The sequence below is a fragment of the Trichosurus vulpecula genome, chromosome 3, assembly GCF_011100635.1.
Source record: "Trichosurus vulpecula isolate mTriVul1 chromosome 3, mTriVul1.pri, whole genome shotgun sequence".
Taxonomy (NCBI): domain Eukaryota; kingdom Metazoa; phylum Chordata; class Mammalia; order Diprotodontia; family Phalangeridae; genus Trichosurus; species Trichosurus vulpecula.
Window position 1 is genome coordinate 383,168,896 of NC_050575.1, and position 26,889 is coordinate 383,195,784.

General features: G+C 39.4%; 1 protein-coding gene across 1 annotated transcript in view; it reads right to left on the minus strand.

The window, feature by feature from the left end:
* The window catches only part of ZDHHC7 (zinc finger DHHC-type palmitoyltransferase 7), a 47,467-nt gene extending 21,510 nt beyond the window's left edge, over positions 1 to 25,957 (minus strand). The window contains exons 1-2 of the mRNA XM_036751802.1: positions 25,619 to 25,957; positions 12,118 to 12,198 (exon numbers count right to left, since the gene is read on the minus strand). The gene's annotated coding sequence lies outside the window, so the exon portion shown is untranslated. The remainder of the gene's footprint in view (positions 1 to 12,117; positions 12,199 to 25,618) is intronic.
* Positions 25,958 to 26,889: the final 932 nt, after the last annotated feature.

Consider the following 26,889-nt stretch of genomic DNA (forward strand, 5'->3'; position numbering starts at 1 on the left):
AATTCCAATCCATTAAGTGTGGCTCGGAATGACAGTGTGGAGGGGACAAGTGAAAGGGAGAAACAATTTATCCCTTTCTGTTCCGACAGATGATACCAAGGGAGAAATCCAACTATATATTGCAACAGCTAGATACAGAGGAAAAAACAAACAAACAAACCAAACACTGGATTTAGAATCAGGAGACCTGGGTCCAAAACCTAGCCATGCCTCTTGAATTGAACACATATGTGTACTTATATGTAACACTATGCTAGCAAATCTATCATAACCTACAAAGAGAATTTACTGATTGGTGTCAACATTTTTTCCCAGAGACTATATCTAAGGAATTTAAAAAGAAGTCAATGAGAAAATCCAGTACATTTCAGAGATAAAAATCTTTTAACGACTTTATAGGAACTTGTCTATTTCAACAAGTGAAGCAATATTCCTATCAAATTCTAAAATGCTTTGCCCCACTCTTGTACTTCTGATCATGCTGCTCCCAAGCCAGACACACTCTCCTGCTCTGTCTTTGCTTCCACTTCAAAGCCCCATTTTGCTGCTCTGCTTGATCATGGTCTCTGACAACGCCACCCCCCCTCCAATCTCTGTCTTGTCATCCTGTGCAACTATCTCTATATTTATAATTTTGTATTACAGTTGTCTAGGCCTCTATATTGTTTTCCCTACTAAATTATAAATACCTTGTTTTATTTAATTTTATATTCTTTACCACTTAGTATACTACCTTCTATACAGTAATCGTTTAAAGCTTTGGCAAATTAAGACAAGCTAATACCATTAATATTCTAGTTCAATGTTAAAAACACCAATTTAAAGAATGACTAATGTGGATGCGAAAGATGTTACACCATCATCACCCCGAAATACTTTTTCATATTTCCTAAAAGCAGGATGCTTATGCCTCTTGAGGCTTCTGTTGGCAACAAAACACTAGGCAAGATGAACTTTGGATATAATCAAGTATGAGCATTCCTATCGGTACATTATATTTTTGCATATCTAAAAATGTTTTTAATGTCAACTTTCTGAAGATAATATTTATTCATTTTAGCTGTCCATGGGTAAGAACAATCTTACATGACAGACCAATATTAATATATGTCTCTTGTACAACTCAACATTCAAAGAGTATGGAGGGGATTCTGTAGAAACAGCAGAGGTCTAAATAATTTAGCTTCTTGCCAAATAGTATTTCCCTCCACTTTAGGGAGGGGGAAAAATTAACTCTCTTCAGTGGCAGCACAGACAATGCAATTAGAGTACAAGCCAGGCAATTAATTAACTGTAGGATCTGGGATTTGCTAATGTACTTGTCACTTAGGATACTAGAGAAGAAACAATCTGACTCCCTTTCATCCTGCTAAAGGAGAACAAGTTATTTGATCCAAGAGGATGTTACAGTTTCAGTAAAAGGTTGAAAATGCTCTAAAATCTCTGCATAAAAGAAAACAAATTTAGTGCTAGTTTTTCTGTCCTATTTATCATTCCATAAAACATAAATAACGAAAGGTTATATATGTAAACATAACTTCAAAAGGTTATGAAGTTACTGCTATTATTAATTAATTAATTTCTAATTAATTATAATTAATTTCTAATAGCACTTTAAGGTTTGCAATGAGCTTTTATATAGATTGTCTCACTTTATTCTCACAACCCTAGAAGGCAGGTGCTTTAATATCATCCCGATTTTACATGTTTTGCAAACTGAGACAAAGGTAAAGTAACTTGCCCAGTATCACACACCTAGTAAGTGTCTGAGATGAGATTTGTCTCCCTGACTACAGGTCCAGCACTCTATCCAGTGAACCACCTAGAATGCCCCCTTGTAAGAAAGGAGACTTTACTTAGAGGTTTCCTTAATCTCCTTTTCTCAAGATGCTTATCAGGTTCTATAAACGAAATCTGATTAAGATCAACAAAAAAGGCTTACTACACACCTAGGATTAGAGAAGCTGTTAGCTGGGGAAAAAAAAAAATCTTTGCATGAAATATTTCTATAGATAACTAGGGATTAGACTAAAGGCCATTCTCCAATGAAAAGTAGTCAAAGGATATGAAAAAAGAATTCTCAAAAGCATTAGAAACTACTAACAACCATATGAAAGACTGCTGTACACTAATAAGAGAAATGCAAACTGAAACAACCCTGAGGTTTCACCTCACACCCAGAAAATTGGAAAAGACTGGAAAAGTCAATGTCATGAAAGGATTGTTGGAAGACAGGCACACCAGCGTATGCAGGTAGAGCTATAAAATCAGCACAATCACTCTGGAAAGCAATTGGAAATTAGGAAAATAAAGTGTCTAAAATGTCCATATTCTTTGACCTGGAGATTCCACTACTAGGCTTAGTATACCCCACGCAGTTCATAAACAGGAAGAACGTCCCCATAAACACTAAAATATTTATAGCAGCACTTTTTATGGTAGCAAAAACAAAACTAGAAATAAAGTGAATGTCCATCAATTGAGGAGCTGCTGAACAAATTGTGCTACATGAATGTAACAGAATACACTATAGTGCTATAAGAAATGACAAGTATGATAGAGAGATGCACAGACCTACGTGAACTGACAGAGTGAAGAAGAGCCAAGAAAAAAAAAACCACAATGACTAGAGCAATGTAAAGGAAAAAAAATCAAGAATTAAAAGTGAACATTACAAAAAAAAAAAGTGAATATTGCAAAATTACAAAGAACAATTATTGCTCCAAATAAGAGAAATGAGAAGACACCCTCACCCCACTTCTTGCAAAGGTGGGAGGTCCATGGGGGTGGTACTCTGCATATATTTTCAGACTGCTTTCTTCTCTTCTTCCTCTTTTTCTTTTCCTTTAAAAATAGTATTTGTTATATGGGATGGCTCTGGGTAGGGGGAAAGGAGAAGGGATACTGGGAGAAATACTAGTGATGTAAAAACCAAAAGATATCAATAAAATCTGTGTTAATACAAGACTACTCCAAATCACTAAGAAATATGCAAATACTGGAGGGGCTGCAAAAAGACAGGCACACTAAATACACTATTAGTAAAGCTATGAAGTTCCACCATTCTAGAAATCATTTTGAAATGTCCATACCCTCTGATTCTAGAAATCTCACTGCTAGGCATATATCCCAATAGATTAAAGACTGAAAAAGAAAGGTTCATATACACTAAAATATTCATAGTAGACTTTTTGTGGTCATAAAGAACTGGAAACAAATTAGGCAACCAATGACTGAGGATGAATAAACAAACTCTAATACAGGAATTAAAACATTACTGGGCTATAAGAAACTATAAATGAGAATTCTATGAACTGATAGAGAATGAAGAAAGCATAACCAGGAAAACAATATACGTAATGACCATAACAATGTAAACAGGAATAACAACAAAAAGGACACTGAACACTAAAAAATTATGAAGACCAAGCTTGGCCCTGGAAAAGAACAGAGAAAATTCCTCCCCTTTCTTTGCACAGGTGGGAGAGCAAAGGGGCAAAATACTGGACAAGTTGGCACCGGGGGACGGAGAGAGTGCTGCACTCAGAGGCGGGCAAACATGGGTTCCAATTCTGTCTCAGACACTTCCTGAGGGATCCCTGGGCGAGTCACTTAACCTCTCTGTTGGACTCAATTTTATCTGGAAAATAAGGGTTTTAGATTAGATTACCTTTATGGTCTATTATGGTCTATTGGTTTTTCTCAACTATTTTTCTTCCTTTTTAAAAAAAAATATTTTAAGAGATGGATGATGAGGAGGTAATTATTCAGAACCAAATGTAAAACCAAAAGAAAAATTTAAAGATATTAATGACTTTTTTTAAATTTTGAGATAAAAAAATTAATATAAATTAAGAAAACCTTGACAGCAAGGGGAAAATGGAAAGGGAATTCTGGAAACAGGAAAGAGAAGAGAATTCTAAGCCCAGATTATAGGATGTACAAAGAACACAAAAAAGGACAGACAGTCTTGTCACAGAACAAGTCAAAGGAAAAAGAAAAGAATTTAGAAGAAAGTAAAAAAAGTGGTAAGAACTGAAGCAAATAAGAATTAAAAACTCAATATGAAATAAGTTTACATAAAACTTAAGAGAGCAGGGTTAAGTGGACAGATTAATGAGATTAAATTCTAAATAGATTAAAGAGTTACACACCATTGGCTCCCCCAAATCTAAATATGATGCTTCTGAACAGTTGTAGTATAACTCAGTGGTTAATAACTTTTATCCTCTAAACATACAGAAAACCATACAACATAACAGCTTTTAAAAAGATATTTAACTTGTCCCTGCACTATACAATACTCTTAACTTTAAAGAAAAAACATGTCCTTAGTGCCACAGAATCATGGGAGGTAATCAGATTCGGAATCAAAGGACTTAATTGCAAACTCCAGTTCTGTTACTTACTACCTCATCTGTAAAATGAAGAGAGGTGAACCAGATGATTGCAAAAGCTCCTTCTGACTCTAAATCATATGATTTTATAATGAAAACTGCTAAATGGAGAGAAATAGGAAAATTCAAAGGTAAAATTTATAAATGTTAAAAAAAAAAAGCCAGAGTAGAACAGAGTAGTGCCAGAGACTGACAGCACTGCCCAGTGGCAATAATGCAGTTAACCAAGGTTTCCAAAAGATTCTTCCTAGTCAAAAACAAGTCCCTTCCTCTTTTTGCTTATTTCCATATTATTCCATCACATTTCTATACTAAAACTCATTCAGCCATTCCTCCACTGATAGGCATCCCCTTACTTTCCAGTTTTTTGTCACCACAAAAAGAGCCAGAATAGAATATGTAGGATTTTTTTCTTCTTTTTCTGATCTCTTCTATAATTCCAAATTGCTTTCCAAAATGGTTGTCCCTGTCCAGAGAAAGAACTATGAAGTATGAATGCAGATCGAGGCACACTTCATGCTCGCCTTTTTCTCCCCCCCTTTTTTTTTCTCTTTTGTATTTGTTTTTGGGTTTTTTTTTTTGGTTCTGTTTCTTCTTTCTCATGATTCATTCCATTGGTCATAATTCTTCTCCACAACTTGACTAGTGTGTAAATTAATTCAATGCGAAGCTATACATGGAAGTTATATGGGATTCCATGTCATCTTGGGGAGGGAGTGGGGCAGGGAGGGAAGAAAATATGGAACTCAAAATTATGTAGAACTGTGTGTTACAGACTAAAAATAAAAAGGAAAAAATAAATGGTTGTACCTGTCCACAGTCCACCAACAATGTATCAATGTACCTGTTTTTCCACAGCCCCTCCAACATTTATCATTTTCTTTTTTTGTGTGTCATCTTTGTCACTCCGGTGAGAAATGAAATCTCAGAATCACAAAATGGATTCCAAGAATTACTTTAATTTGCATTTCTCTAATTAGTAGTAATTTAGAACTTTTCTCCCATGCAGTAGTCTTTCTTTTCTTTGTTAGTCATTTTGCCTTTTAATCTTAGCTTTACAGAGTTTGTGAAAAAACTCAATTTTAAGTAATCAAAATTATCCATTTTATCTTCTGTGACCCCCTCTAGCCCTTGCTTGGTCATGAGTTTTTCTCCTATCCAGAGACATGAAAGGCAATTTTTTCCATGTTTCCCTATTTGACTGATATGACCTTTTCTACCCAGAACACACACCCATTTGGAGCTATCTTGGCATAAGTCACGAGGCAGTGGTCAAAATCTAATTTCTTCCATACTGCTTTCCAATTTTCCCAGCAGTTTGTCAAATAGTAAGTCCTTACCCTAGTAGCTGTTTTTGTGCTTCTCCAATTTTGGGGTACTTGACACATCTGCTTCTGTTATGTTCTGTCCCCAATCTGTTCTATTGGTTGGTATTATTGTTTTGAGAATTAAATATTTTGTAATAGAATCTGAGATTTAGCACTGCTGAACTCCCTTCTTTCTCATTTCTTTCCATCATTTCTCTTGAGGTTCTTGACCATTTCCCCCCTCCATATGAATTTTATTATTTTTGCTAGTTTTATAAATTATATCTTTGGTAGTTTAACTGGTATGGCATTGAGTAAGCAGTAAATTAATTTAGGGAGAACCATCATTTTTATTATACTAGTTTTCCTACCCTTGAGTAATTAATATTTTCCCAATTACTTGTTTCTATAAACAGTTTATTGTAGTAATAATTATGTAGTTCTGGTGTCTTAGAAGGTTAATTCCCAAGTATTTCATATGTTCTGTAGTAATTTTAAATGGAATTTCTTTCTATCTCTTCCTAATGAGTTTTATTGGTTTTATAAACAAATACTGATGATTTAGGGGCACCTAGCTAGAGCAATGGATACAGTATGAGGCCTGGGGTCAGAAAGAAACGAGTTCAAATCTGGCCTCAGACACATACTGGCTGTGTGACCCTGGACAAGTCATTTAAACCCCATTTGCCTCAGTTTCCTCATCTGTAAAATGAGCTGGAGAAGGAAATGGCAAACTATTCTAGTATCTTTGCCAAGAAAACCATTTAAGGATTAAGAGTCAGACATGACTAAAACAACTGAACAACAACCTGGGAATCATGTGCATAAAAATCACTAAATCTATGGGAATTGATGAGATCAGCAAGTCAGACAGTGTAGTGGAAGAAAAAGGTCAAGGGCAGAGCCTTGGGGGACAAGCCATGGTTAGTGAATGCAACATGGATGAATAACCAGCAAAGTAAACCAAAGAGACATCAGTCAAATCAACAAGAGGCATTTATTAAGTCACCTAGGACAAAGAGGTGGTGCAGTGGATAGAGTATGGGTTCAAATCCAGTCTCAAATCCAAGTCATTTCGCCCATTTGCCTCAATTTTCTCATCTGTAAAACAGGGATAATAATTGTACCTCTCTTGCAAAGTTGTTGTGAGGATCAAATGAGATAAAATCTGTAAAGCATTTAGCACTTTACTTTCATACCTGATACAGTAAATATTAGCTATCACTATTTGACAGGTTCTAAGAAGGAGTGATTTGAGACAGGAGAAGCAGGAGAGCAGTCATAAAAACTAATGAGACGGTAGTGTCCAAAAGGTTACCAAACATGTCAGATGCCAAAAGAGGTCAAGAATGAGGAAGATTGAGCAAAGGCCATTAGATTTGGCTATTAAGAAAGCACTGGTGGGGCAGCTAGGTGGCACAGTGAGTGAAGCACTGGTCCTGGAGTCAGGAGGACCTAAGTTCAAATCCAGTCTCAGACACTTGACATACTTACTAGTGTGACCTTGGGCAAGTCACTTAACCCCAACTGCCCTGCCTTCTACCCTCCAAAAAGGAAAAAATAAACACTGGTAGCTCTGCAGAAAGCAGTAGGACTAGAAACCGTACTGCAGAGAGTTTAAAAGACAATGAGTCAAGGCACTGAGTGTAGAGAGCTTTCTTAAGGAGTTTAACCATAAAGGGGAAGAGGAAAGACAGAGGATGGGAACTAGCTGGAATGAAGGACCAAAGGGTTATGTGGTAGACAGGGGAAGGAGCTTAGGAAGAGACTGAAGATAAGAGAATAAAGATGACAGTGGAGGCAACTTGTTAGAGAACTCAAGAGGGTTTGAGATCAAGACTACATGCAGAAGATTTGCCAACTCTTCATCCGAGACTGGAGTGAAGGAGGAGACTGAGGAGAAAGATGTCTGAATGGTATGAGATGAAGAGGCAAAAGGAAGCTCTCAGTGAAAGGCCTGATTTTTTTTCAGTAAAGTAAGCAATGAGGTCCTCAGTTGTGAGGGTGGGAAGTTTGAGGAGGGAAAAGTCATTGGGACAATTGGGATAGCAAACTTGCCTTGCTATAGTAAGAGCCCAATTGATACAATGTGGCATAAATTTGTGGTGGACCCAATTAGCACAGTTTCATGATTTTCTCTAGCTGTGCTTGACAGCATGTAACTGTAACAAAAGTAGATAATGTGAGTAATCCAGGGTTGGGATTTGGAAAGATTATGATCACTGATGGAACAAATGGGCAAAGGATTTGAGAACAGAGGCTACTATAGAGTTGAATTGGTTCACCATGTGGTCAAGATAGGAAAGGGAAGGGTACAGGGGTGAAGACCTTGAGAAAGAACTCAGGGGTAGAGGGAATGAAGGTCACCACAAAAACAGAGAACAGAGCTAGAGATCACCAGACATTACAAAAGATGAAATGTCAAAAAGATTTTATCAGAAAAAGTACCATCAGAGATCATTAACAAGGAAGTAGAACACATAGGTGATGACAAGATTAAAAATGTGTCCAACTCTGTGTGTAACTGAGCCAGAGTAGAGAAGAAAGTCATGGGAATTGAGCAGAATGAGGAACTGAGAAGTTAGGGTTGGTTGAAGGAACAGTGAAATGTCCTAATATGAGGGCACAAGATGGAGAGGACAGAAAAACGGTGAGTCAAGTATTAAACTCACTGAGGAAGGAAGAATGTCCTGGGGGTCGAGCATTAATCACCAGGATCTGGATTTCATGATAAATTTGGACAGCTTAAACCTCAAAGGAGGAGAGGATGCTTAGTGAAGGTGAAAGAGAGAGAGTGCCTGGAAATGGCAGTGGGGAGCAAGGAATATTAAGACTTCCCCCACAGCAACCAGCAGGTGCAGGGATATAAGAGAAAAAGTAGCCAGTATCGGAAATAGTATGTTTTCATTATGAAGCAAGCATTCTAACCAGCACAGAGGAAGGTGTAGGCAGATCTGGAGCGGAACCTTGGAGACCAATTAATTCAACTTCATTTTTAGAAAAGGAAACTGATGCTCAAAGAAAATAATAACTTGCCCAAGGTCAAAAAGGTTTGTTAAATACAAGAGTCAGGATTTGAATCCAAGTCCTTTAATCTTTACATTGATTCAAGTGTAATGAACATTGTGAAAGTTCCCCAAGAAATGGAAACTACCAATTGGTATACTTTAAGAGATGTGTCTTTGAACACATGTACAAATATCATATGGACTGACTCATTTTAATTAACATCCTACAGCTGCCTTACACATACTGCTTAATAAATACTGAACTAAATTGTAAGATTTATTTGAGGAAAATTCAGAGGACAAAAGGCAAAACAGAACATTCCTTGATGTAAATATCACTGTGTGATTATATGTTTTAGGGCCAATATTTTTATAAGAACATCTTTCTGAAATTATAAGAAAAGCCAATGAGAAAATGATTCAATATCCAAAATTATTCAGACTTTTCAAGGGAGCAACTTATGTGTAAAACAAGATCAAAGTTATACAAGTTTCTTCACTACATGTAAAAAACATAACAAAACTATTGTAGCAGTCTGCTGAGTCATTGTACTGCTTCAGCAAAAGCAACAGGACCAAGGGAGGAGGGAAGAAGTAAAGAAATAATTCCTTTGCCCAGACTCTAACCTAAGGATAGCTGAAAATGTGCAAATGGTATACTAAAGAGAATTTATAAAAGATGTGCTACTAAAATACTATCCCCATTAAAGAATAACATGAAAACCTAGAATTATTCTTAATATCAAAATCACTATTGATTTCCTACTAATTCAAGGTCATTTCTGAGAGAAATTTGAAGGCATTCTATTGATTTACAGCAGTCAAGATGATGCCTGATGACCATTTCTCTGCTTTAACAGCAACAGTCTGATTTCTTTTGATTGCATTCCCAATCCATGGTATTTATTGTCATGTTAAATGAAAATAGTACCCACTTCTCAGAATATCAAAACTAACAAGTTTCCATTACTCAAGGAGCAATTTCTAGAGACTAGAAACTTTCAATTACAAATATCAGATTAGAACATATATTTAGATCTGGAAGGGCCCATAGTAGCCATGTAGTTCAATACTTTCATTTTACTACTTCAGGCCCAGAGTTTAAATGACTTGCCCAAAACCACACAGGTGGAAAACAGCAGAGCCTGAATTTGAACTATCTGAGGGCAAATCTAATGATCTCCACAATGCACCAAACTTGAAAGGCAAAAAGTTTTCTATTTACATTGTGTGTGTGTGTGCATAATATACTGTGATACTGGCTAATATTCTTATTTTAATCCAACTCACTGAATCCTAGAGCTAGAAAAGCCCTTGGAAATCACTTAATCCAATTTCCACATTTTGCAGAGAAGGAAACCAGTTACAAGAAGTTGAGTTTTTGGCAAGCAGGCTATCTTGTGAGGGTGGCTGGAATATCTAAGACAGAGAGGTGAAAGGACCTCGAGAGTAAATGCAGCTTTAAGGCAGAAAAGAGTTCAGCTCCCCTCTCCCTATGCATTTTAGCCTGAGTAATGACTTTCAAATATAAAGGAATCAGAAAAAGTTGGGGGGAGGGAAGGGTGGGTCCACAAAGGATCATTTACTGTAGATAATTGATTATAAGTATATAAGATCAGGAATACACAGTCCCTGCCTGCCTAGGGCTCCCAGTGGGCTCCATTTACTGAATATGGAATCATTATATTCTTTGGGTTCCATTTACTGAATATGGAATATGTTCTTTGGAATGGAATTATATCCTATGGAATATAATGAAGCAAAAGCTTGGACTTCTATTGACAAAAGATTTAAGCGGCATTCAAAAGTTTAGAAACAGCCCAGCAAGACAGCCACTGAAGGTAGATTTTTAGCTTCATCTAGGAAAAATGTCCCCAATTAGGGCTCCCCAAAAGCGGAACGGGGCTGCTCCATGAGGTCCCACATTCTCCCCTCACTGGCTGTCATCAAGCAGAAGCTCTCTGATGGCTAGTTAAGAGATACTGTAAAGGTTCGAGTCTGACTAGATGGCCTCTGAGGTCGGTAAAATGGGTAACACTATTTAAGATAAGCTACAATTCCAAGCAGACAAGATAACAAAGCTAATTCAATCCAACTGAATAATACTCATTAAGTGCCTATTATGTGCCAGGCCCACAGCTAAGCACTAGAGATACAAAAGAAGGTAAAAGACAGTCTCTGCTCTTAAGAAACTCTCTGTCTAATCACAAAAGACTATACACAGAAGAAAGCTGAAAAGTGTGGGGGAAGACTACTAGGGGGATACCCAGCCAGGACATGATGCTCCATGGAGTCAAAACCAAGCAGAAACACTGATGGAAAATGGAGAAGTAAGAGGACACTAACAACTAGCTAAGGATATCTGAAACAAATATTTTCTTTTAATTTATGCTCAGTTTTGAAAATCCCTCTATAGGAACTGAATTCAAACAAAACTCTCAATACAAAAAAGGATTTTAATCCCTGGCTAGTACAGCCAAAGAAAGCTTACGAAATTTAAAAGGTACAGCAAGAAAGAAGGTCCACTAGAGTAGGATCTAAGAGATCTAGACGCCCTCTGTTCTTCACTCCTTAACCTCTCCAAACAAAAAACTTATGTTTTTCCTATATAAAATGTAGAGGGATAATGGTTTTAAGAAATATGCTTCAAAATGCATCTCTCATTTGAAAAGAAGAATCACTGAGAAATTACAAGCTTCCCCTAGCCCAATGGTTTGCTCCTATTTCAAGTGCCTGTAAGACAAGGACTAGAGCGGAAAAGAAAGTGAAGCAGAACTTGGCAAGAATCACAAAAACACATGATATCAAGACACATAAATGACAGCACATCGCACCAAAGCCTGTCACAGATGTTTGCTTTGACAGCAGACTGCTTTTAGACATTTTTCAAAGGGACAAGACAAACCAAGGCAAGCTGGTTCAGTTAAACAAAGGTCTCCCTCTGAAAAGATTCTACCATTGTATTGGCTGCATGAAATGATCTGGTTTTCTTAATTTTATTTATTCACTTGAAGCTGAGTTTCTCTGTCTAGCCCAGGCTGTAAATACAATGGCCACTCAGGGTCCCAATCCGAATACTGGTCAGCACAGAAACTTTAACCTGCTCCATTTTTTCTAACCTGTGCTGGTTCTCCTCTCCTTAGGCAGCCTGATGGCCCTCTGATTCCCAGGGCTACTACGCTGGGGTCAGTCTCTGTGCTGACACAATCAGCTTTAGCTCTTCTATATCTCTGAATTCCCTAACTCAATTGACATGTCTCAGCCTCTACAGCCATGCATCACCACACCTGGCAAGTCTTCTTAACTTTAAAGTAACAATTGGACCTACTTAAATAAATTTCTATTTTTCCAAAATAAAAAAATAGAAATGACAAATTATACCCATAAACTGACTTAAAAACTTACCTCACAGACTTTTTTTTAATGTTACTTGGACATTGTGCCTTTTCTTCAGGCTAAGGTGCATATTGTCATATATGATATGATCTGAAAAAGGAAAAATCCAATTAGTAAAATGATGATCAAGGCCATGAGTAAGCACAAAAATCTACTGACAGAAAAAATATAAATTGTTTTTTAAGATCATATACGTAAAGCTTAAAAGAGCTTACAAGTAATTTAGTCCAAATTTCTCGTTTTACATATGAGAAAACTAAAGTTATAGGTGCCTAAGAACACACAGGTAGTAACAGATCCAGTATCTGAAAGTCAGTTCTCTGACTGAAAATCTAACACATTTTCTACTGTAGCATACTTACTGCCTTTGCTGTGTTTTTTTTTTTCCTGGTGTTGAGTATAATTAGCCTACTCAGCATTTTAAGCACATATCACAGAACCATACAGTTAAGAGCTATCAAGTGGAATAAGAATGAGCCTTCTTTTGCTCCTTCTCAGAAAGGATCACTAGAAGCAGTGGGCGGAAGTTATAGACCAACAGTCTCAGGGCTGATAGAATGGAAAAAAGATTTGAGCTATCCCGGAGTGAAATGGGGCACAGGAGGGTGGGTTCTCCTCCACTACAGGTCTTTAATAAAAGACTGGATAACCAATTACTGACTAGGTTGTAGAGAGCTTTCTCATTCTGGTAGGAATGGGATTAAAGGTTCTCTATACCCCCTTCCAACTTGACTAGAGGCAGGTCAGTGTCAGAGTGGATGAACTACAGAGTTCAAACACTGCCTCAGATATTCACTAGGTGTGAAATCCTGGGCAAATCACTTATCTCTGTGCCTCAGTTTCTTCATCTCCAAAATGGGCCTAATGCACCTACTAACTCTGGGGGTTGCTATGAGGACCAAATGAGTTAACATATGTAAAATACTCTGCAAGCCTAAAAGTGGTAAGTGTTAGATAGTATTAATGTCAGTCAGTCAATAAACATTTATTAAGCATCTACTATGTGCCAGGCATTATGCTAAGAGCTGAGGATACAAAGAAAAGCAAAAGCCAATCCCTGCCCTCATGAAGCTCAGTCTAATAAGGAATGCATGATAATTCCAACAAACAAACTATTTGCAGGATAGACTGGAGATACACACAGAAAGAAGGCACTAGCACTAAAGGACACATGGAAAGACTTCTTGAATTTAGCAGGATCTTAGCTGGGACTTGAAATCAGGGAAGTGAGGAAGCAGAGATGAGGAAGGAGAGAACATTCCAGGCTTAGGGGACAGTCAGTGAAAACATCCTAAATCAGGGGATGGATATTTGTGATTCTGTCTTTTGATTTAGTCCTTCTGTCTTTTAATATTCAGAAAAATTTTAAATGAGAGGAAAAGGTGCTACTCATAATTAGAATAACACTATCCTTTGCATAATTACTATTACATTTTAATGGAAGGTCATATGTAAATAAGTTTTTATTTTTTTAAATTTATTTAACATATTTAGTTTTCAGCATTGATTTTCACAAGAGTTTGAATTACAAATTTTCTCCCCATTTCTACCCTCCCCCCCACTCCAAGATGGCGAATATTCTGGTTGCCCTGTTCCCTATTCAGCCCTCCCTTCTGTCACCCCACTCCCCTCCCATCCCCTTTTTCCCTTCCTTTCTTGTAGTGCAAGATAAATTTCTACACCCCATTGCCTGTGTATCTTATTTTCTAGTTGCATGCAAAAATTTTTTTTTGTTTTTGAACATCTATTTTTAAAACTTTGAGTTCCAAATTCTCTCCCCTCTTCCCTTCCCACCCACCCTCCCTAAGAAGTCAAGCAATTCAACATAGGCCACATGTGTATCATTATGTATAACCCTTCCACAACACTCATGTTGTGAAAGACTAACTATATTTTGCTCCTTCCCAATCCATCCCCCTTTACTGAATTTTCTCCCTTGACCCTGTCCCCTTTCCAAAGTGTTTGTTTTTGATTACCTCCACCCCCATCTGCCCTCCCCTCCATCATTCCCCCCCCCCTTTTTTTTCTTCTTCCTTCCTCTTTCCTGTGGGGTAAGATACCCAATTGAGTATATATGGTATTCCCTCCTCAGGCCACATTTGATGAGAGCAAGATTCACTCATTCCCCCCTCACCTGCCCTCTCCCCTCCTCCCACAGAACTGCTTCCTCTTGCCACCTTTATGCGAGATAATCCACTCCATTCTATCTCTCCCTATCTCCCTCTCTCAATTTATTCCTCTCTCATCCCTTGTTGATTTTATTTCTTTTAGATATCTTCCCTTCATCTTCAACTCACCCTGTGACCCCCCCCTCTTTATATATATATACACACATACATATATACATACATGAACATTCACTTATATATATATACATAAACACACACACACACATATATATATCTATATATAGATATATATATATGCATATTCCTTTCAGCTACTATGTTATTGAGGTCTCATGAATCATACACATCATCTTTCTATATAGGAATGTAAACAAAACAGTTCAACTTTAGTAAGTCCCTTATGATTTCTCTTTCTTGTTTACCTTTTCATGCTTCTCTTGATTCTTGTGTTTGAAGGTCAAATTTTCTATTCAGCTCTGGTCTTTTCACTGAGAAAGCTTGAAAGTACTCTATTTTATTGAAAATCCATATTTTGCCTTGGAGCATGATACTCAGTTTTGCTGGGTAGGTGATTCTAGGTTTTAGCCCTAGCTCCATTGACCTCCAGAATATCGTATTCCAAGCCCTTCAATCTCTTAATGTAGAAGCTGCCAGATCTTGGGTTATTCTGATTGGGTTTCCACAATACTCAAATTGTTTCTTTCTGGCTGCTTGCAGTATTTTCTCCTTGATCTGGGGGCTCTGGAATTTGGCGACAATATTCCTAGGAGATTTCTTTTTGGGATCTATTTGAGGAGGCGATCGGTGGATTCTTTCAATTTCTATTTTGCCCTGTGGCTCTAGAATATTAGGGCAGTTCTCCTTGATAATTTCTTGAAAGATGATATCTAGGCTCTTTTTTTGATCATGGCTTTCAGGTAGTCCAATAATTTTTAAATTATCTCTCCTGGATCTATTTTCCAGGTCAGTGGTTTTTCCAAGGAGATATTTCACATTGTCTTCCATTTTTTCATTCCTTTCGTTCTGTTTTATAATATCTTGATTTCTCATAAAGTCACTAGCTTCCACTTGCTCCAATCTAATTTTTAAGGTAGTATTTTCTTCAGTGGTCCGTTGGACCTCCTTTTCCACTTGGCTAATTCTGCCTTTCAAGGCATTTTTCTCCTCATTGGCTTTTTGGAGCTCTTTTGCCATTTGAGTTAGTCTGTTTTTTAAGGTGCTGTTTTCTTCAGTGTATTTTTCAGTATTTTTTTGGGTCTCCTTTAGCAAGTCATTGACTTGTTTTTCATGGTTTTCTCACATCCTTCTCATTTCTCTTCCCAATTTTTCCTCTATTTCTCTAACTTGCTTTTCCAAATCCTTTTTGAGCTCTTCCATGGCCTGGGACCAGTTCATGTTTTTCTTGGAAGTTTCTGTTGTAGGCTCTTCGACTTTGTTAACTTCTTCTGTCTGTATGTTTTGGTCTTCTTTGTCACCAAAGAAAGAATGCAAAGTCTTGAGACTGAATCTGGGTGCGTTTTCGCTGCCTGGCCATATTCCCAACCAACTAACTTGACCCTTGAGTTTTTCAGTGGGGTATGACTGCTTGTAGACTAAAGAGTTCTATGTTCCACGTCTGGGGGGATGCGCCAGCTCTGCCACACCAGCACTACTCCTTCCCCAAGAACCCCCAACCCGGACCGGGCTTAAATCTTCAGCAGGATGTGCACTCCTGCTCTGATCTGCCACTTAATTCCTCCCACCAGGTGGGCCTGGGGCCAGAAGCAGCAGCAGCTGTAGATGCCCCACCTCCAATGCCCCCCGGGGCTGAAAGTGGAACCATCAGCTCCTTCCACTCCCGCAGCTTTTCCCACTAACCTTCTCCGCTGTCTTTGGTGTTTGTGGGTTGAGAAGTCTGGTAACTGCTGCAGTGCACTGATTCAGGGCGCTAGGGCCCGCTCCACCCGGCTCCTGGTCTGGTTGGTCCGAGCCGCTCACACTGGGCTCTGCTCCACTCCACTCCCAGCTCCCAGCTCCGTGTGGGATAGACTTCACCCAGAGACCATCCAGGCTGTCCTGGGCTGGAGCCCTGATTCCCTCTGCTGTTTTGTGGGTTCTGCAGTTCTAGAATTGGTTCAGAGCCATTTTTTATAGGTTTTTGGAGGGACTCAGCAGGGAGCTCACTGCTTTCCAGCCTCCATCTTGGCTCCCGTAAATAAGTTTTTCTACAATGTATCCACTCTCTTATCTCTAGTTCTGGTACAGAATGAAAATCTGCTAGATAAATTTCCTCTCAGAAAGGAAAAAAAGTTACTATCATCCACAAGGACTTACCAAACCAAATCTTTCAGCACTGCATTCCCAAGTTCATTAAACACCTGGTGCGCTGGATCATGAAAAAAGTTTGAGAATCAATGCCATTTCAGTATAAAAATCCAGATGGGGTACAACAAAATGTGTAGTGACGAAGACATAAATCCAACAGTCCCTGCCCTCAAGAAGCCTACATTGTGTTGGGTGAGACATGTATATGTATATTAAAGATTTTATATATATATATATATATATATATATATATATATGCATATATGAATACATACACATACTCATATATGTGTATGTGATATATACATATATATGTATATGTGTGTGTGTGTGTGTGTGTGTATCTCTGTACTATACACGTACATGTAGTCTAACCAAACAAAATGTAAGCTTCTTAAAGGCAGGGACTGTTGAGTTTATGTCTCTGTCTTTCCCAAAACCCAGTACAGCAACTGGCACAGAACAGGTCCTTAATAGATTCTTGGCTGATTGATTTACCTTCTCTATGCCTCAAATTCCTCATCTGTAAAATTAGGGCATTGAACCAGGTGAGTATTAAGGTACCTACCAGTTCTAACCTTCCTATAGTAATCATTTCTTAGCATTAATGATGTTCAAGGACACAAGTGAACACAAAAATTTATTTACAGAAAAATATGGACTATTCCTTAGAACATAAATTCAGAGCTCTAAGGTATCGACAATACAAGACCACATGGTGAGGAGCCACAGGCCTTCCTCTTCCCTAGCTTAACTCACATTACAGTTCCCATAAGACACTGGTATCCCATTCTCACCTGAATACTGATCTGTATGTCACAACCTCCACCTCTACCAGGAATATCTCAGAGCTCCATCCACGATGACCACTAGACTGCCTATCCACGTGGCCAAGGTCCTTAGGGTGTTGCTAACTGTGATGCTAAATCTTGAGTACCGCCTGGTCTTTCCATCTATCATGTTATTGAACCAGCCCTCCTTCTGTGTTGTCTTGCTCAACTAGAATATGACCTGCTTGACAGGATAGACTGACTCAATTTTTCTTTTTCTAGTACTTAGCCTCTACCACATATCTGAGGGTAGAGTACATCTTACTCTAGTATTCCCCCCAAATTATAAAAAAGAATCCTAAAACAAAACAAATAATATGAAATCCTTTAGGATCCTCTAGCACTAAATTTCCATTCTAATAAGATATAAATACAATGTAGTAATTTTCATGCCTAGCTTGGGTTGTTCAAATAGGACTTGTTATAAAACAATGAGGTTGTGAGTCAGGAACAAAGATTAGAATTGGATATCCACTTTTTGCTGGTACTTCAGGTGAAGTTACTTAGGCTCTCCTTACATTTCATGCTTTCTTTGGTAGTGAAAAAGACGATGTTAACACTGAAGAATAATACTAAGACAAATGAGATAGTAGGTGAAAGTGCTCCAGGCTCTTTTGGGGCAAAGGTGCTATAAAAATCCAAGGTATAATTAATAGCTTATTATTATTATTATTCCATTTACCAAAGTGGATGCCTTGGATTTTGGCATTTTAGCACCTGCAATGTGTTGCACAAAGTAGGTACTAAATTCCATTAGATAATATTTCTAAAGCACTTGTTATGACAGGCTCTATTTTAGAGACTGGGGATGTGAGCTGAACGAAAGCTTGGGTTAAGGTACGGTCCTCCCCATTCACATGTACACTATCTGTTTAAAACAAAAAATCTTTGGGCCTTTTTCCTGCCTCCGGAAGAGAAGCTAACTACTGATCAAGCAATCGAGTATTTACTAAGCACCTTCTAGGTGCAACGCTGTGCTAGGCGCGGAGGAGATACACCACGACGACTACGACAACAGACGCCGACGCCACAGTAAGGCAAAAATGAAACCCTGAAACTGTCTCCTTGCCTTTTAAGAGTTGATATTTTATTAAAGGAGAGAAGGCACTTACACATATATGCATAAAAAACAACAACAAATAGGAGGCAATAGGTTGGGAGAGGGGCTAAGTAGCTGAGGAAATCAGGAAAGGCCTCAGAATTTGGTGTTTGAGCCAAGCTGTGAAGGAAACCAGGGCTAACGAGGATTTAACTTTCAGATAATCTACTAAACTGCATTGATAGCAATTATGTTCTTTAAACATTCTTTCCATCAATTTGCAATCATGAAATATTTAGTTTGTTCTTTAAAAGCATAGCAATTATCTACTGTACACAAAACCTACTATTTTCCTCTCCAATTACAGAATCTAAAGAATGTTTAAGAGGAAGGCACAATATTAGTTTATCATGCCAACTGCAATCAACTCTCAATTTTACACCAACATATTATCCACAGTCTATATTATCAATATCAAAATATGGCTTTCAACTTCAAGAGATTTTTTAAATAAAAACACTTCATTATCCTGGAATCCCCTTATGGAAGTTGTAAATCAAAGAGATGGCAAGTTTAGGGAGACTAAGGAGATACTTATATTTTAAATGAGAATGAGAGGAAAATTTTCACATATAATATTCATATCCATTAGCAGGCTATAGGTCAAAATTTTTACTTTAGTTCTTAAAACTCAAGGCACAACTAAATAAATCATACAAGAAAAATATGTGCAATAGTCAGCAGAGTAACTGAACCCCCCCAAAAATCTTAAATTTACAAGTAAAAAATGCCCTCCATACTTGCACACCCAGTAGCCAGACTCTCTCCCCAAGTACCAAGTCCCAAGATAATTCAGCTAGACTTTTCCATATCTTCCAGAGAAGGTTTCTTTATTTTGCTTGAAGTGAATTTACCGAGAAACACACCCACCCATATTCAAATAAGTAGCACAAGGATTTCAAATCCAAATGTACTAAACTCTCAATTATATCCATGTAATGGAGGGATCAAGATAGCAAATGCCACAGAGAACAAATGTTCACCGTATCTGGCTTCAGAAGGTACTTTAATTTAGATCCATCCAGGAGAGTCTCTAAGTGCTGCGAAAACTCAAAGGACTTCAGCAAAAATACTATGAAAGTTTGATGGGAGAAAGTGATTCATTTCTCCCTTTATATGCCTTCAAAATGACATAAAGGAGACTGAGACAAAGCTGTACCCCTTCTAAATGTGTTCAGTAAATATCGAAGGATATTCAATAGTGTCCCTGAAACAACAACTATAAAGTGCCTATTTCATGGATCAAGGATGTCTCTGTAGGCATAAAACAGAATAAAAAACGTTAAGTATCAAGGAAACTGAAGTCTATAAAACAAAGCAGGTGTATCAGAGGGAGAGCACGGAGTTACAAGTGAACAACACGAATGTGGCACTGGTATCTCTAAGTAATGAAACACCTACAGGAAGGTCTCCAGCACGTTGGATAGAGGGCTTCTACCTTCCCTATCACCCCAGCTAAGAGTGGGTCACCCTAGCTGCCTAATTATCCTTCTTCGAATTACCTTGAACTTACTTGCAACTTTAGTTGATTATCAGAGACCATCTAATCAATGTGTTATAAGTTCAACTAAAAGTTAAGCTCATTGAAGGCAGAGACTGTGTGGGGTCTTTTTTGTCTCTGTATGCCCAGAACCTGCAGACACAATGCCTTTCACATTGCAGGTGCTCAACAGACGTTCAATGATTTGAATAAAGCATGGATGGATTTTCATTTGTAGGAGTGGAAAGGGATGTCCACAATAAGATTACAGATCATCAAATTTAAGTATTCAGTATCTATATAAGGGTATATGCCAAGCTGTCTGAAGGATACAAAATTGTACATGAGATATTCAATATACAACAATGTATCAAAGTACCATGTGACTAGCACAAAGTTAAACGCTTATACAAGGGGCAAAAATGAAGGGGCCAGTTTTTCCCAAGGTCAGCTGGTACCAAGGAAACCACTTGGGGCAAAGGTAATAATGGAGCTGGATCCTGAATTGAACTCAAGAATGAGTCCTCTAACCATAGAGAACTGCATGAGCAAAAACATAGAGAAAACATGTTTTAAGATAAGGAGTATTCCAAGTTGACTAGAATGTAGAGTTCACTTTGGAGAAGTGGGAAATTAGGTTGGAAAAAATTACATGATGGCCTGTAAAGAACACTAATTAATAATCCTAAAATATTGGTGCTAGTTCTGCCTGTATCACTAACTTTGAGCAAGTGTTTGACTTTCCATTTCCTCATCTGTAAAAATAAGGATTATAGTTCCCCTTTAAATGGCATATTCACTTGTCATGTGAACCTCACAGGGTTACTGGATCACATATTTAGAACTAGAAGACAATCTAGAGATCATCTAGTTCAACCTGCTAATTTTACAAATGAGGAAATAGAGGCCATAAGAGGTTAAAGGATTGGCCCAAAGTCAAGAGGTAGTAAAAGTGGTAAAGCTGAAATCTGATCCCACATCCTCAGACTGTAGCATTCTTTTCACTTCCCCTCATCAAATGGGACACAGTAGTAGAGTGCTTATGCATGCTTACTGGCATCAATTAAGAGTTTACAGACATCCATATACGTGATTCCAGTTGTTATTTTTAAAAATAACTGCAATTTGAACTGCAAACTAAAAAAAAATAAAGAGAATGAATTCTACCTTTATTAACATCCTGGGCTACAGAAAAATTAAATATATTTTTAAAAGGCCTTCCATGGTGTCTTTTACTTTTAAGGGAAGACTGGCATGCAGGTATAAAATCGTCTTCTAAATTATCACACTGGCTTATACTTCAAAAGTCTTCCAATTTTATCCTGCTTTGAAATTTGTTTTGAAGCTCACTCTTTAGTTGATTATTAGAGATCACCAAATCAAGTAAATTTTAGATGAAAAACAAATCTCCCTGGTTTCAAGGAAATTATTAATAACAACAATAATGATAAAAGTAGCATGATGTAGTACAGAGGTTAAATATGGCCCCCAGACACATGCAGCCCATATGTACAGCCTAAACCAGATTAAAATACAATTGGGAAATATTTAACAAAACCAAAACAGATAATATTACATTTTAAAACTAAATTAATATGGGGCCCACAGGGATCCTCATGTACGGATTACTGGCCCCCTTTTCTATTTGAGTTTGACTTCCTTGTAGTATGGATAGAGGGCCAGCCTCAAAACCAGTAAGACTGGGGCTTCAAGTCCCACCGGTGACACATAATAGTATATGACCCTGCGCCAGTTGCTTAATCTCTCCTTTCTCTTTCTCTGAGACTCTAAATTGCAAAGATGCTAACTTGCATTGGTAGAGAGTATCCTCAATCCAGGAGTTTCCTCTACCTATGTAATCATAGGCTCAGTCCTTATCCCTAAATAATAACAGCTAACATTTTTCTATCATTTTTAAGGGTTACAAAGCACTTTTTATACGCTATTCCGTTTTATTCTCACAATAACCCTGCAGGGTTGGCATTACTATTATTATTCTCATTTTATAGATGAGATATGAATTAACTCTCACATAATATTAGTTTCAGAGGGAAGATCAATGCCCATCAGATCTAAACGAAAAAAAGAATCCCTTCCCACAATATATTAGATACTTGCCTCCAGCCTTTCAGAAGGAACCCACCATCTCCCAAGGGATCTCATTCCACTTTGGGACATCCCTGTTAAGAAGCTTTTCCTTCTTACCAATCTTCTCTGAAATACCTGCCTAAACAAGACCAAATGTGGTCCTCCAGATCTGATAGGTCTCCATAATGATGTCTTCGAATACTTGATAGCTATCACATCCCCACCAAAAATCTTCTCTTCTCCAAACTGAACACTTCGCCAGCTCCTTGAAATGACCCTCATCTGGCAAGATCTCAGGACCCTTTACCATCCTCTTGATGCTCTTCAGCTTATCAATGTCCCACTCAAAATTTGCAACTAAATTCAATAATACAAATGTGATTTAGCCAGGAAAGAATACAGTGAGACTGACATCTCCCTGGTCCCGGACACTATGTATCTCATAACTTGGCTGCCATAAAACACTGTTAACTTTTCCCGAGTCTGATGTAAAGTTCCAAGATCTTTCAGGTGGACTGCTATCCAGCCTTTCCTCCTCCATCTCATATTTAGAGAAGTAGATTTTTTTTTAATCCTCAGTGTAAGATTTTATACTTATCCCTATTCAACTTCACCTTACTATACTCATCCCCAACATTCTAGCCTATGGAGAAAACTTTGAATTCAGACATTTCCAAGCAACGTTGGCTATCCTTCTAGGGCTCTTTCCACTACACCATGTTGTCTCAAACCATTAATGACTATTCTTTGGATCCAAGTCCAGCCCAAAGGAATTTCATATTAACCTTATGGTCTATCACTAAGTTGTCATACAAGGATTACTACATCTTGATCAGGTGGTGTGGTGTATTGGAAACAACACTGGATCAGGAGTCAGGTGTACTGTATTTTATTTTAGTTCAAGCTCTATCACTACCACAAAGTAAATTACTTTAATGACCTCCTCTGTAAAATGAGAGACTGGAATAGATTATCTACTAGAATTTCACAGTTCTAAAATGTTATGTTCTATTACTATGTGTCTAAGATTCTGGACAAGCACTTTAGAAGAAGGTCTACAACAACTATAAGCAAAGAGTTACAACCAAAAAGTTTTAACTAAAGCTTGTTGCAAATAAAAAATCTAAATGAGTCCTGATTAAATGGCAGTCTAACCTAAAATGCAAAATTACAAGCACCAGCAATTTTTTACTCTCCATTTAACAACGTAAAAACAAACTGGTTTTATTCTAGGTCTCTCCAATGGCTCCACATAGGACCTACTAGAGAAAGGGGTGGTGTTCAAGGACTTGGGAACAGCAAGAGCACCTTCCAGGTGATGAGAAGAGCACTGACTACAGGCAGCAAAAATGCAAAAACTCCAGGTGGACTGGATTTCCCAGACATAGAATGTTAGAGCTGGAAATACCTTAGAAATCATCTCATCCAAACCCCTCATCTTACAGGTGAGGAAAACTAAGGCTTTTATACAGGAAGGCTTGCCCAAGATCAAAAAAGGGTACTGGAAAATTGCACTGGTTGTTGGAAAAGATAAAGTTTGGATAAGACATGATTGCTGCCCTCTTTACATACATTACCTCAACTGATTTTCATAACACAATATCCTGGTATCGAGTCCCAACCCTGCTTTTTCCCTGCTTCTTAGACCTCAGGCAAGTCTCTTAACCTTCCTCAACATCAGTTTCCTCCATAGTAAAAGAAAGAGATTGGAGCACAAGGCCCTGAGGTCCCTTTTAGTGCACTCACTGCACTCTTCACAGGGCTATCACTCAGTCTAACAGACACCAACACAGATATGTAACACTGTGTAGGATAGTTAAGTGCATTAGAGAAAGTACAAAAAGTGATGGGAGGTTCTGAGGGAGAAGGTCATTCAAAGTGATGGGAGGTTCTGAGGGAGAAGGTCATTCATCACTTGGTGGAAGAGAGACTAAGTCAGGCTGCCTGGAGAAAGTATAATCTGAGTTATTCTCCAGAAATCTACTGGTTCTTCCCTACCATGTTTTTTTTTAAACTACCTTCCTACAATGAATAGAAAAAACTGACAATATTTTCTATGAAAGGAATAAAGTGAAACATTTTATTTACGAAATCATATGTAGCAAAAAGAGCTGGACTTAAGAGTCAATTCCAGTTCTATTACTTTCTTCCTGCTGATCTTGGGTCCCTCTAAATCCCGAACTTCCTTATCCATCAAATGAAAAAAGTTTGATTAAAACAAAAGGGCTCTTAAACTGGGATCTTGTGAACTTTTTAAAAAAAAATCCAATAACTGTATTTTAATATAACTGGTTTCCTTTGGATTTTATTCTTGGCTTTTAAAAACCTTACTCTGACAATGGGTCAGGGAGATTCACCAGACTGCCCAAGGGGTCTGAAAACACACACACAAAAAAAGGTTAAGAATCTCTGAACTAGCTGGTTCCTTCCTGCTCTATATCCCCTAACACTATACCAAAATCAGAAGGGAAAAAAAAAGTCACACCAGAAACAATAAGCAAAAACGGTGGCTGAGGGAGGGAAAAAAAAGTAGAAGAGCGGAAGATGAAAGACAAAATAAGATCTGGCAACCGTTGCAATAGTCTCAGAATTACAAAGACTAGAGGAAAAAAGAGTCGAATTACAAATGGGAAAGTGGCAGAGATTAAAAGAAATTAAGAAGGGCTCCAGGAAGAGAGACAGCTAAGAGCGATCGGAGGAGAAGGGCCCTGGGCGGCAGAATTTATAGCTGAAAGAGACATCCTCCATCAGTGAGCCCAACCCTCTTAGAGTGGCAGAGAAAGTAAACTGAGAAGGCAGGAGGCTGGAGGGGGCAAGAGGAGAGGGAGAAGGAGAGAGGGAAGGAGACAGAGGACAAGGGAGAGGGAGGGCGGAGGAGAGGGAGAGAGAGAAAGAGACAGAGACAGAGAGGGAAGGGGGAGGGAGAGGGAGAAAGGGAGAGAGGGAGGGAAGGAGGGAGAGAGACAGAGACAAAGAGAGGGGGGAAGGGGGGAAGAGGAGGAGGACAGGGGGGAGAGGGGGAGAGGGGGGGAAAGAGAGAGAGAGAGAGAGAGAGAGAGAGAGAGAGAGAGGGAGAGAGAGGGAGGGGAGGGAAAGGGAGAAAGAGGGAGTGAACCTCTTCTATGGACTTCCTCTCAGAACTAGGTTTTTAAAAGCATAAAATAAAATACAAAGGAAACCAGAGGAAAGAGAGAGGGGGAGATGAGGGAGAGAAAAGAAGGAAGTGAGGAAGGAGAATGGTGAGGTGAGATAGGAGAGAAAAGAGACGGGGGAGAGGGAGGGAAGGAAAAGGAAGGACAGAGGAAGGAGGAGAGGGAAGGGAGAGGAAAACGAGAGGGAGTAGAGTGGAAAGAAAGGGAGATGAGAATGAGGAGAGAGGAAAGAAAGGGAGGTGAGGGGAAGAGGGAGGAAAGGAAAGAAGAGAAGGGGGAGAGGGAGGGGAGTGGGAGGAAAGGAAGAGGAAAGAGGACAGGAAGGGGCGAGAAAAGAGGAAGAAGAGAAGGGGCGAGAGGGAGGAGGGAGAGCAGAGGGAGGAGAGGGCGCAGACGGCCCGGGCAGGGGCGGCCTCTCACTCACTCACCCGGGTCCCCGGGCCGGGCTGGGCGGGAGCCCCGGGGGTCCGCCCGGCGCGGCGTCTCCTCCTGGCCTGCGGGCGGCGACGGCGGCGGCAGCCGAGGCGGGCGGGCGCACATCATGCGGCCGAGCTCATGACCCGGCCGCGGGCGCCGGGAGGAGGAGGCAGGGCCACCGCCGCACGCAGGCTCCCTCGTGCCGGGCTCTCTCCGGCTTGTCGGCGATCTCTCTCCCACAGAGGACGACGCGACAGCCGGCGCCTCACAGGCGACCCCGCCGCCCAGGGCTAGGCTAGCAGAGCGAAGCTCCCGGAAGTGATCTCGCGGAGGCAGGGCGCATGTGCGGCATTCTGGGGAGGCCGTTATTCGACTTCCGGAACAGGCTGGGGAGGGGTGAGGGGATGGGGAGCGGGAGGCATAAAGCGGGCGGGGCCAAAAGACTAGGAAAGGTGGAGTTCAAGATCGGCTCGTGACGACAAACGTTTCCGGGGGGCGGGGAAAACCCGTTAACCAATAGCACGCTTCCCCTAGACGTTTCCGTTTAGAGAATAAACTCCTTGCTGGGTTGGGAAATTTGAAAAGGGACTACGGGTCGCCGCTCCGCCCATACCCTCACGTTGGGCGAAGGTGGGGAATCCTGCTGCTCCCGCCCCTGCTGTGTATATTGGGGCGATTCCCTTCCCTTCTCTGACGCTCAGTTTCCCCTCCTGCATTGTAAAAAGAAGAGGGGCTTGGTTGGAAGGGCCTCTTGTGATAATAGGAGGAGATTTGAATTCTTCAAAAGAATGAAGAACGTGCCCGGTTAAGCCAAGATAGAGAAACTGAGGTCCATGAGAGGAGAAGTAACTAGCCCCAGATCTCACAGGTCACAAAAGTCACACTTGAACTCAGCTCCTCTGCCTCCAAATTCATGATGGGGAGAAGGAGGAACAATTCTTTTTAAAGGGACTAAGGAGCAAGGATTTGGCCAAGCCCGTGGAGGGGGAAATATCCCCATTTTTATTTGTAGTTTTTTAGCCGCAGCAACTGTTAAGGAGTTCCCACCTGGGCTGGAAGGGTTTTGTTTTTTATTTTGTTTTTTAAATCTTTGTTGGTGGGGGGAAAACCCACTCTAATGAAATTGTGAATGCTTGACCTATTGAATTAAGTAAGAGACTGCACCCCTCCAGGTAGAGAAGGGGACCCCGCCCCGCGCCCACCCCCACCCCCGGCCTCTCAGGAAGCTAGTTTCCAGCTTAATTAACTGCGGGCTATGAAATTCGCAAACATGTTCTGCCGT